We start from the raw sequence: 9,080 nt of genomic DNA on the forward strand, positions 1-9,080 counted from the left end.
GAAAAAAGGAAATTATTACCCATAGAGATCGGTCGGACAACCTCCCTACACTTAAAAATTTGCACCATCCTCGGTGCATGCAAAGAAGAGCAATGTGGATGAGTTGCTACAATTGATGAGTTTCTTCAAAGGGTTGTTCGGGTGAACTTGTTTGTTGCCCCATTTGAAGCTTTTCCATTCCTTTCCTTCTTGGTGGCCATCCTCAAAGGAGAGAAAAGGAAAGAAAATTAAGCCTACAACAAAGATAGCAAAGCATATAGAACATAGGCGGGGCTAATGCCAAATAAGAGTAGGATTCTCACTACATGTTAGCTACGCATGTGAGTGAGAAAGCAATTCAAGCAAAGGCATATTAACTAATACTTGATGCAAGAGTAAAGTCAAAGCATGAAGAGCACTCAAAAGCATCAAGTTCGACTAGAAAGAGTGGGTCATGCAAGTTCATATCAATGCACAAAGAGTATAAGAGTCATACAAGATTAAGCATTGATTTAAAAGTTTCATCACCCAACAATATCAAACAAGTCAAGAAACACCAAGATTAACCAAGAAATTCTCAACAATTGAGTGAGAAAATTCAACACCATTATTCAAATAAGAGGCTCAAAAAAGAAAGTAAAAACAAGCTATAAAAAAATGAAAATACAAAGAATAAAAGTGTGCGAATACAATAGACAAAAGAAAATGGAAGATGAGAAAATAAACTCTTTTTTTTTTACCGGCGCAGACGCGTCATGCACGCTTACGCGCCGATGTGCAGTTTGGCAAAAGAACGCGTACGCGCCAGGTGTGCGCACGCGTGGGTGAGGTTATGCGCGAGGCACAGTGTCAGCCCAAGGTTGGCCCAACTCTCTCAAACATGTACCAGGAGGGAAGATGGCGCTATCGGCGCACGCACGCACAGCGTGCGGGCGCGTCTATTGCGCAATTAGCATCAAGGACGCGTACATGCCAGGTGCGCGTACGCGCGGGTTGACTTGTGCCTCAGGCATGGTACTGGCGCAATGTAGGCACAACTCTCGGGTCAATGTATGGAGGGGTGAAATTTTTCAATCCATGCGTACGCGCACATGGCGCGTGCACGTGGAGGGGTGAAAATGCTTAATGCACGCGTATGCGTGCTGTGCACGTACGCGTGGATGGTGCTCTATTTTTCAAAATTTTTCTCTGTTTTTGCACCAATCCAAGCATTCTTAACCTCCAAACAGCTACCAAAACACCATAAAACCTTATTTAACCTACTAAACTACCAATTATACTCAACAAACTCAACAAAACATGAAGTTAAACTAATTACCAATATGTACAAAAGGGAAAAATGAAAAAGGGTTTACCATGGTGGGGTGTCTCCCACCTAGCACTTTTGTTTATTCTCCTTAAGTTGGACTTATAGGGAGCTCTTCTTAAGGTGGCTTGTGCTTGAAGCTATCCTTGAACATCCACCAATGCTCGAATCTCCAATAAGCTTTAGTCTTCAAAGATGATAACCCTAAGCCTTGATGGAGTTCCACACAAGCCATGAGCTCCCAAATTTGATTCTCTTTATGCGATCCGGGATCCCACACTTTGTTTTGACACCCATCTTCAAATTGATCATCATGATTCTAATTGGGTGGCATGACCTTAGAATTCTCAATTAAGCATCCAAACATTCTCCTAGATCCATGCAATTTGGTTCTACACCAACCATTACTATTCAACTTTGAGCATGCAACCATCATGAACTTAGAGTCATGTTTCCAACCACTACATAACTCTCTCTTACTCCTAACTCCACAAAGAGCTCTAAGTTGCCCATCATTTTCAATCAAACCATATTCAAGTGGAAAACTAAATATTAGAGAAAAGAATTTTACCCACTTGAATATTGTGTAGGATGGTGACTTAGAAAGGGGTGGTCCCAATGATCTTGCAAGCTCCACTCCCTTGTACTCTTCCTTGATTACCTCCACCTCTTTACAACTTTCCTCAACTTCAACCTCTTTCTCTTGGTGGCTCTCTTCCAATTCAATCTCTTCTTCATTGCTCACAGATGAGCGGATAATTTATACGCTTTTTGGCATTATTTTTAGATAGTTTTAGTATAATGTAGCTATTTTTAGGAATGTTTTCATTAGTTTTTATGCTAAATTTACATTTCTGGACATTACTATGAGTTTGTGTGTTTTTCTGTGATTTCAGATAATTTCTAGCTGAAATTGAGGGACCTAAGCAAAACTCTGATAAGGAGGCTAACAAAGGACTGCTGATGCTATTTGATTCTGACCTCCCTGCACTCAAACAGCATTTTCTGGAGCTACAAAACTCCAAATGGAGTGCTCTCAACATCTTTGGAAAGTAGACATCTAGAGCTTTCCAGCAATATATAATAGTTTATACTTTATTCGGGATTAGACGACGCAAACTGGCGCTCAACGCCAGTTCTACACTGCATTCTGGAGTCAAACGCCTAAAACACGTCACGAACTAGAGTTGAACGCCAAAAACACGTTACAACTTGGTGTTCAACTCTAAGAGAAGCCTCTGCACGTGTAAAGTTCAAGCTCAGCCCAAGCACACACCAAGTGGGCCCCAAAAGTGGATTTCTGCATCAATTACTTACTTCTGCAAACCCTAGTAGCTAGTCTAGTATAAATAGGACATTTTACTATTGTATTAGACATCCTGGATTGTATTTTTGATCCTGTGATCACGTTTTGGAGGCTGGCCATTCGGCCATGCCTGAACCATCATCACTTATGTATTTTCAACGGTGGAGTTTCTACACACCATAGATTAACGGTGTGGAGCTCTGCTGTACCTCGAGTTTTAATGCAATTACCACTATCTTTTATTCAAATTCAATCTTATTTCTGTTCTAAGATATTACTCGTACTTCAACCTGATGGATGTGATGATCCGTGACACTCATCATCATCCGTCCATATGAACACGTGCCTGACAACCACTTCCGTTCTACAAGTGAAAGCTAGAGTATGTATCTCTTGGATTCCTAATGCACGACGCATGGTTGCCCTCGCCGGACAACCGAGCCTCCTTCCATTCCGTGTGATCAGAGTCTTCGTGGTATAAGTTAGAATTGATGGCGGCATTCATGAGAATCCGGAAAGTTTAAACCTTGTCTGTGGTATTTGGTGTGCGAAATTGTGATCACTACTTTTCACAACTCAAATAATCCCTAGTAATGGCCCCAAAAACTTGGTGCTCAATACCATGGCATAAACACAACTTTGCACAACTAACCAGCAAGTGCACTGGGTCATCCAAGTAATAAACCTTACGCGAGTAAGAGTCGATCCCACGGAGATTGTTGGTATGAAGCAAGCTATGGTCACCTTGTAAATCTTAGTCAGGCAGACTCAAATGGGTATAGATGATGAATAAAACATAAAGATAAAGATAGGGATACTTATGCAATTCATTGGTGAGAACTTCAGATAAGCGAATGGAGATGCTTTGTCCCTTCCGTCTCTCTGCTTTCCTACTGTCTTCATCCAATCCTTCTTACTCCTTTCCATGGCAAGCTTATGCAAGGGTTTCACCGTTGTCACTGGCTACCTCCCATCCTCTCAGTGGAAATGTTCAATGCACCCTGTCACGGCACGGCTATCCAGCTGTCAGTTCTCGATCATGTCGGAATAGAATCCAGTGATTCTTTTGCGTCTGTCACTAACGCCCCACAATCGCGAGTTTGAAGCACGTCACAGTCATTCAATCATTGAATCCTACTCAGAATACCACAGACAAGGTTTAGACCTTCCGGATTCTCTTGAATGCCGCCATCAGTTCTAGCCTATACCACGAAGACTCTGATCTCACGGAATGGCTGGCTCGGTTGTCAGGCGAGCGCTCGGTTGTCAGGCGATCAACCATGCGTCGTGTATCAGGAATCCAAGAGATATTCACCCAATCTAAGGTAGAATGGAGGTGGTTGTCAGTCACACGTTCATAGGTGAGAATGATGATGAGTGTCACGGATCATCACATTCATCAAGTTGAAGAACAAGTGATATCTTGGAACAAGAACAAGCTGAATTGAATAGAAGAACAATAGTAATTGCATTAATACTCGAGGTACAGCAGAGCTCCACACCTTAATCTATGGTGTGTAGAAACTCCACCGTTGAAAATACATAAGAACAACGTCTAGGCATGGCCGTGAGGCCAGCCTCCCAAAGAGGGTTCAATCATAAAAACATGATCAAAAGATGTAAATACAATAGTAAAAGGTCCTATTTATAGGGAACTAGTAGCTTAAGAATTACAAAGATGAGTAAATGACATAAAGATCCACTTCTGGGCCCACTTGGTGTGTGTTTGGGCTGAGCAATGAAGCATTTTCGTGTAGAGACTTCTCTTGGAGTTAAACGCCAGCTTTTGTGCCAGTTTGGGCATTTAACTCCCACTTTGGTGCCAGTTCCGGCGTTTAACGCTGGGAATTCTGAAGGTGACTTTGAACACCGGTTTGGGCCATCAAATCTTATGCAAAGTATGGACTATCATATATTGCTGGAAAGCCCAGGATGTCTACTTTCCAACGCCATTGAGAGCGCGCCAATTGGGCTTCTGTAGCTCCAGAAAATCCACTTCGAGTGCAGGGAGGTCAGAATCCAACAACATCTGCAGTCCTTTTCAGTCTCTGAATCAGATTTTTGCTCAGGTCCCTCAATTTCAGCCAGAAAATACCTAAAATCACAAAAAAACACACAAACTCATAGTAAAGTCCAGAAAAGTGAATTTTAACTAAAAACTAATAAAAATATACTAAAAACTAACTAAAATATACTAAAAACATACTAAAAACAATGCAAAAAGCGTACAAATTATCCGCTCATCAGTATTCCAACTAGGATTCCGGGATTGAATGACTGTGACGAGCTTCAAACTCGCGATTGTTGGGCGTGATGACAAACGCAAAAGAATCAACGGATTCTACTCCGACATGATTGAGAACCGACAGATGATTAGTCGTGCCGTGACAGAGCATTTGGACCTTTTTCACTGAGAGGATGGGATGTAGCCATTGACAACGGTGATGCCCTATATACAGCTTGCCATGGAAAGGAGTAAGAAGGATTGGATGAAGGCAGTAGGAAAGCAGTAGGAAAGCAGAGATTCAGAAAGAGCACAACATCTTCATACACCTATGTGAAATTCCCACCAATGATTTACATAAGTATTTCTATCTTTATTTTTTGTTTATTTATTATTATTATTATTCGAAAACTCTATCACCATTTATTATCCGCCTGACTGAGATTTACAAGATGACCATAGCTTGCTTCATACCAACAATCTCTGTGGGATCGACCTTTACTCACGTACGGTTTATTACTTGGACGACCCAGTACACTTGCTGGTTAGTTGAGCGAAGTTGTGAAATTATTTTTAGACCATGGTATTGAGCACCAAGTTTTTGGGACCATTACCTGGGAATCAATTTCGAACAACAAGTTAAGTATGAATCACAATTTCGTCCACCAAGTTTTTGGCGCCGTTGCCAGGGATTATTCGAGTATGGACAACTGACGGTTCATCTTGTTGCTCAGATTAGGTAATTTTCTTTTTTATTATCTTTTCAAAAATTTTTCAAAAATATTTTTCAAAATTTTCCCTTTGTTTTCGAAAAATCCTTCAGAGTTTTTAAGAATGAATTCTAGAGTTTCAAAATGGTATGCTGAAGCTTGGCTGGCCATCAAGCTTTAGACTAACCTAGTATGATTCTTGGAATTTTGATTGAGGACTTTGAATTCATTACTTCCTTTTTCCTATATGTTTTTGAAAAAAATAAAATAAAATACAAAAAAATTAATAAAATCATAAAAACCAAAAATATTTTGTGTTTCTTTGTTTTAGTCTAGAATCAAGTTACAAGTTTGGCGTCAATTGCATGTTTTAATTTTTTTTTAAAAATTAATTTTTGAAAATTGCATGCATGCATAGTGTTCTTCATGATCTTCAAGTTGTTCGTGATGAATTTTCTTGTTTGATCTTCATAATTTCTTGTTTTGTGTTGTATGGTGTTTTTTATATGCATTCTTGCATTCATAGTGTCTAAATATGAAAAATTTCTAAGTTTGGTGTCTTGCATGGTTTCTTTGCATAAAAAATTTTTCAAAAATATGTTCTTGATGTTCATCATGATCTTCAAAATGTTCTTGGTGTTCATCTTGACATTCATAGTGTTCTTGCATGCATCACATGTTTTGATCCAAAATTTTCATGTTTTGGGTCATAATTGTGTATTTCTCTTTCATCATTAAAATTCAAAAATAAAAAAAATATATTTTCCTTTTTTCTCTCAAAATTTTGAAAATTTGGGTTGACTTAGTCAAAAAAATTTTTAAAATTAGTTGTTTCTTGTAAGTCAAGTCAAATTTTCAAATTTTAAAAATCTTATCTTTTCAAAACTTTTTCAAAAATTAAACCTTTTTCATTTTTCTTATTAATTTACGAAAATCCTTTAAAATATTTTTCAAAAATCTTTTTCTTAGTTTTATCTTTATTTTCAAAAATTATGCTGACAATTAATATGATTGATTCAAAAATTTGAAGTTTGTTTCTTTCTTGTTAAGAAAGGTTCAATTTTTAAATTCTAGAATCTTATCTTTTAGTTTCTTGTTAGTAAAGTGATCAATTTTAATTTTAATCATATCTTTTTATCTTATCTTTTATATCATATCTTTTTCAAAATTTTGTCTTTTTAAAAAATTTGATTTTAAAATATCTTTTCTAACTTCTTATCTTCTTATCTTTTTAAAAATTAATTTTCAAATCTTTTTCAACTAACTATTTGACTTTTTGTTTGTTTCTTATCTTTTTCAAAACCACCTAACTACTATTCCCTCTCTAATTTTCGAAAATACCTCCCTCTTTTTCAAAAATTCTGTTTTTAATTAATTAATTGTTTTAAATTTTAATTTTAATTTTATTTCCCGCTTAATTTTCGAAAATCATTAACTCCTTTTCAAAATTGTTTTCGAAAACTTCTCTCTCATCTTGTTCTATTTATTCATTCATTTAATAACACTTCTCCTCATCTCAAATCACTGCCCCTATCCTCACCCTTGTGTTTAGATTCTCCTTTCTTTATTCCCTTTCTTCTTCTACTAACAATAAGGAACCTCTTTACTGTGACATAGAGGATTCCTCTTCTTTTTCTGTTCTCTTCTCCTTCATATGAGCAGGAACAAGGAAAAAGGCATTCTTGTTGAAGCTAATCCAGAACCTGAAAGGACTCTGAAGAGGAAACTAAGAGAAGCAAAATTACAACAATCTAGAGATAACCTTACTGAAATTTTCAAACAAGAAAAGGATATGGCAGCCGAACCCAACAACAATAATGCAAGGAGGATGCTTGGTGATTATACTACACCTACTTCCAAGTTTGATGGAAGAAGCATCTCAATTCCTGCCATTGGAGCAAATAATTTTGAGCTGAAACCTCAATTAGTTGCTCTAATGCAACAGAACTGCAAGTTTTATGGACTTCCATCAGAAGATCCCTACCAGTTCTTAACTGAGTTCTTGTAGATCTGTGAGACTATTAAGACTAATGGAGTAGATCCTGAAGTCTACAGGCTCATGCTTTTTCCTTTTGCTGTAAGAGACAGAGCTAGAGCATGGTTGGACTCTCAACCTAAAGATAGCCTGGACTCCTAGGATAAGCTGGTCACGGCCTTCTTGGCTTAGTTCTTTCCTCCTCAAAAGCTGAGCAAGCTTAGAGTGGATGTTTAGACCTTCAAACAAAAAGATGGTTAATCCCTCTATGAAGCTTGGGAAAGATACAAACAGATGACCAAAAGATGTCCTTCTGACATGTTTTCAAAATGGAGTAAGATAGACATATTCTATTATGGTCTATCTGAGTTCTCTAAGATGTCACTAGACCATTCTGTAGGTGGATCCATTCACCTAAAGAAAACGCCTGCAGAGGCTCAAGAACTTATTGACATGGTTGCAAATAACCAGTTCATATACACTTATGAGAGGAATTCCGTGAATAATGGGACGCCTCAAAGGAATGGAGTTCTTGAAATTGATGCTCTGAATGCCATACTGGCTCAGAACAAAATGTTGACTCAGCAAGTCAACATGATTTTTCAAAGTCTGAATGGATGGCAAAATGCATCCAACAGTACTAAAGAGGCATCTTCTGAAGAAGAAGCTTATGATCATGAGAACCCTGCAATAGCAGAGGTAAATTATATGGGTGAACCTTATGGAGACACCTATAATTCATCATGGAGAAATCATCCAAATTTCTCATGCAAGGATCAACAAAAGCCTCAATAAGGCTTTAATAATGGTGGAAGAAATAGGCTCAGCAATATCAAACCTTATCCATCATCTTCTCAGCAACAGACAGAGAATTCTTGGAGGCACAAGTGGGCCAGCTGAGTAAGAAAGTAACTGAAACTCCTCTTAGTACTCTCCCAAGCAATACTGAAGAAAATCCAAAAAAGAGAGTGCAAGGCCATTAACATAATCAAAATGGCCGAACCTAGGGAGGAAGAAGAGGACGTGAATCCCAATGAGGAAGACCTCATGGGACGTCTCTCAAGCAAGAAGGAGTTCCCTATTGAGGACCCAAAGGAATCTGAGGCTCATATAGAGACCATAGAGATTCCACTAAACCTCCTTCTGCCATTCATGAGCTCTGAAGACTATTCTTCCTCTGAAGAGGATGAAGATGTAAATGGACAGCAAGTTGCTCAATATCTAGGAGTTATCATGAAGCTGAATGCCAAGTTGTTTGGTAATGAGACTTGGGATGGTGAACCTCCCTTACTCATTAGTCCGTCAATTGAATGGGGACTACCTTGTGTTTAAGGCTCAAGGTTCTTCTTCTTTAACAATGGAGAGGAAGCATGAAAAGCTTCTCTCAGTACACAGTCAAACAAAGCCCCCACAATCAAACTCTAAGTTTGGTGTTGAGAGGCCACAGCCAAATTCTAAGTTTGGTGTTGAATCCCCACATCCAAACTCTAAGTTTGGTGTTGGGAGTCTACAACATTGACCTGATCACCTATGTGGCTCCATGAGAGCCCACTGTCAAGCTATTGACATTAAAGAAGTGC

At 38.4% G+C, this 9,080-nt stretch overlaps 1 non-coding gene across 1 annotated transcript; it reads right to left on the bottom strand.

Moving 5' to 3' along the window:
• Positions 1-7,716: 7,716 nt before the first annotated feature.
• LOC130938628 (small nucleolar RNA R71) lies at positions 7,717-7,820 on the bottom strand. Its single transcript, XR_009069787.1, has one exon. It is a non-coding gene; the product is annotated as a small nucleolar RNA R71 (small nucleolar RNA).
• Between the last annotated feature and the right edge of the window lie 1,260 nt (positions 7,821-9,080).

This window comes from Arachis stenosperma, chromosome 6 (genome assembly GCF_014773155.1).
Source record: "Arachis stenosperma cultivar V10309 chromosome 6, arast.V10309.gnm1.PFL2, whole genome shotgun sequence".
NCBI lineage: Eukaryota > Viridiplantae > Streptophyta > Magnoliopsida > Fabales > Fabaceae > Arachis > Arachis stenosperma.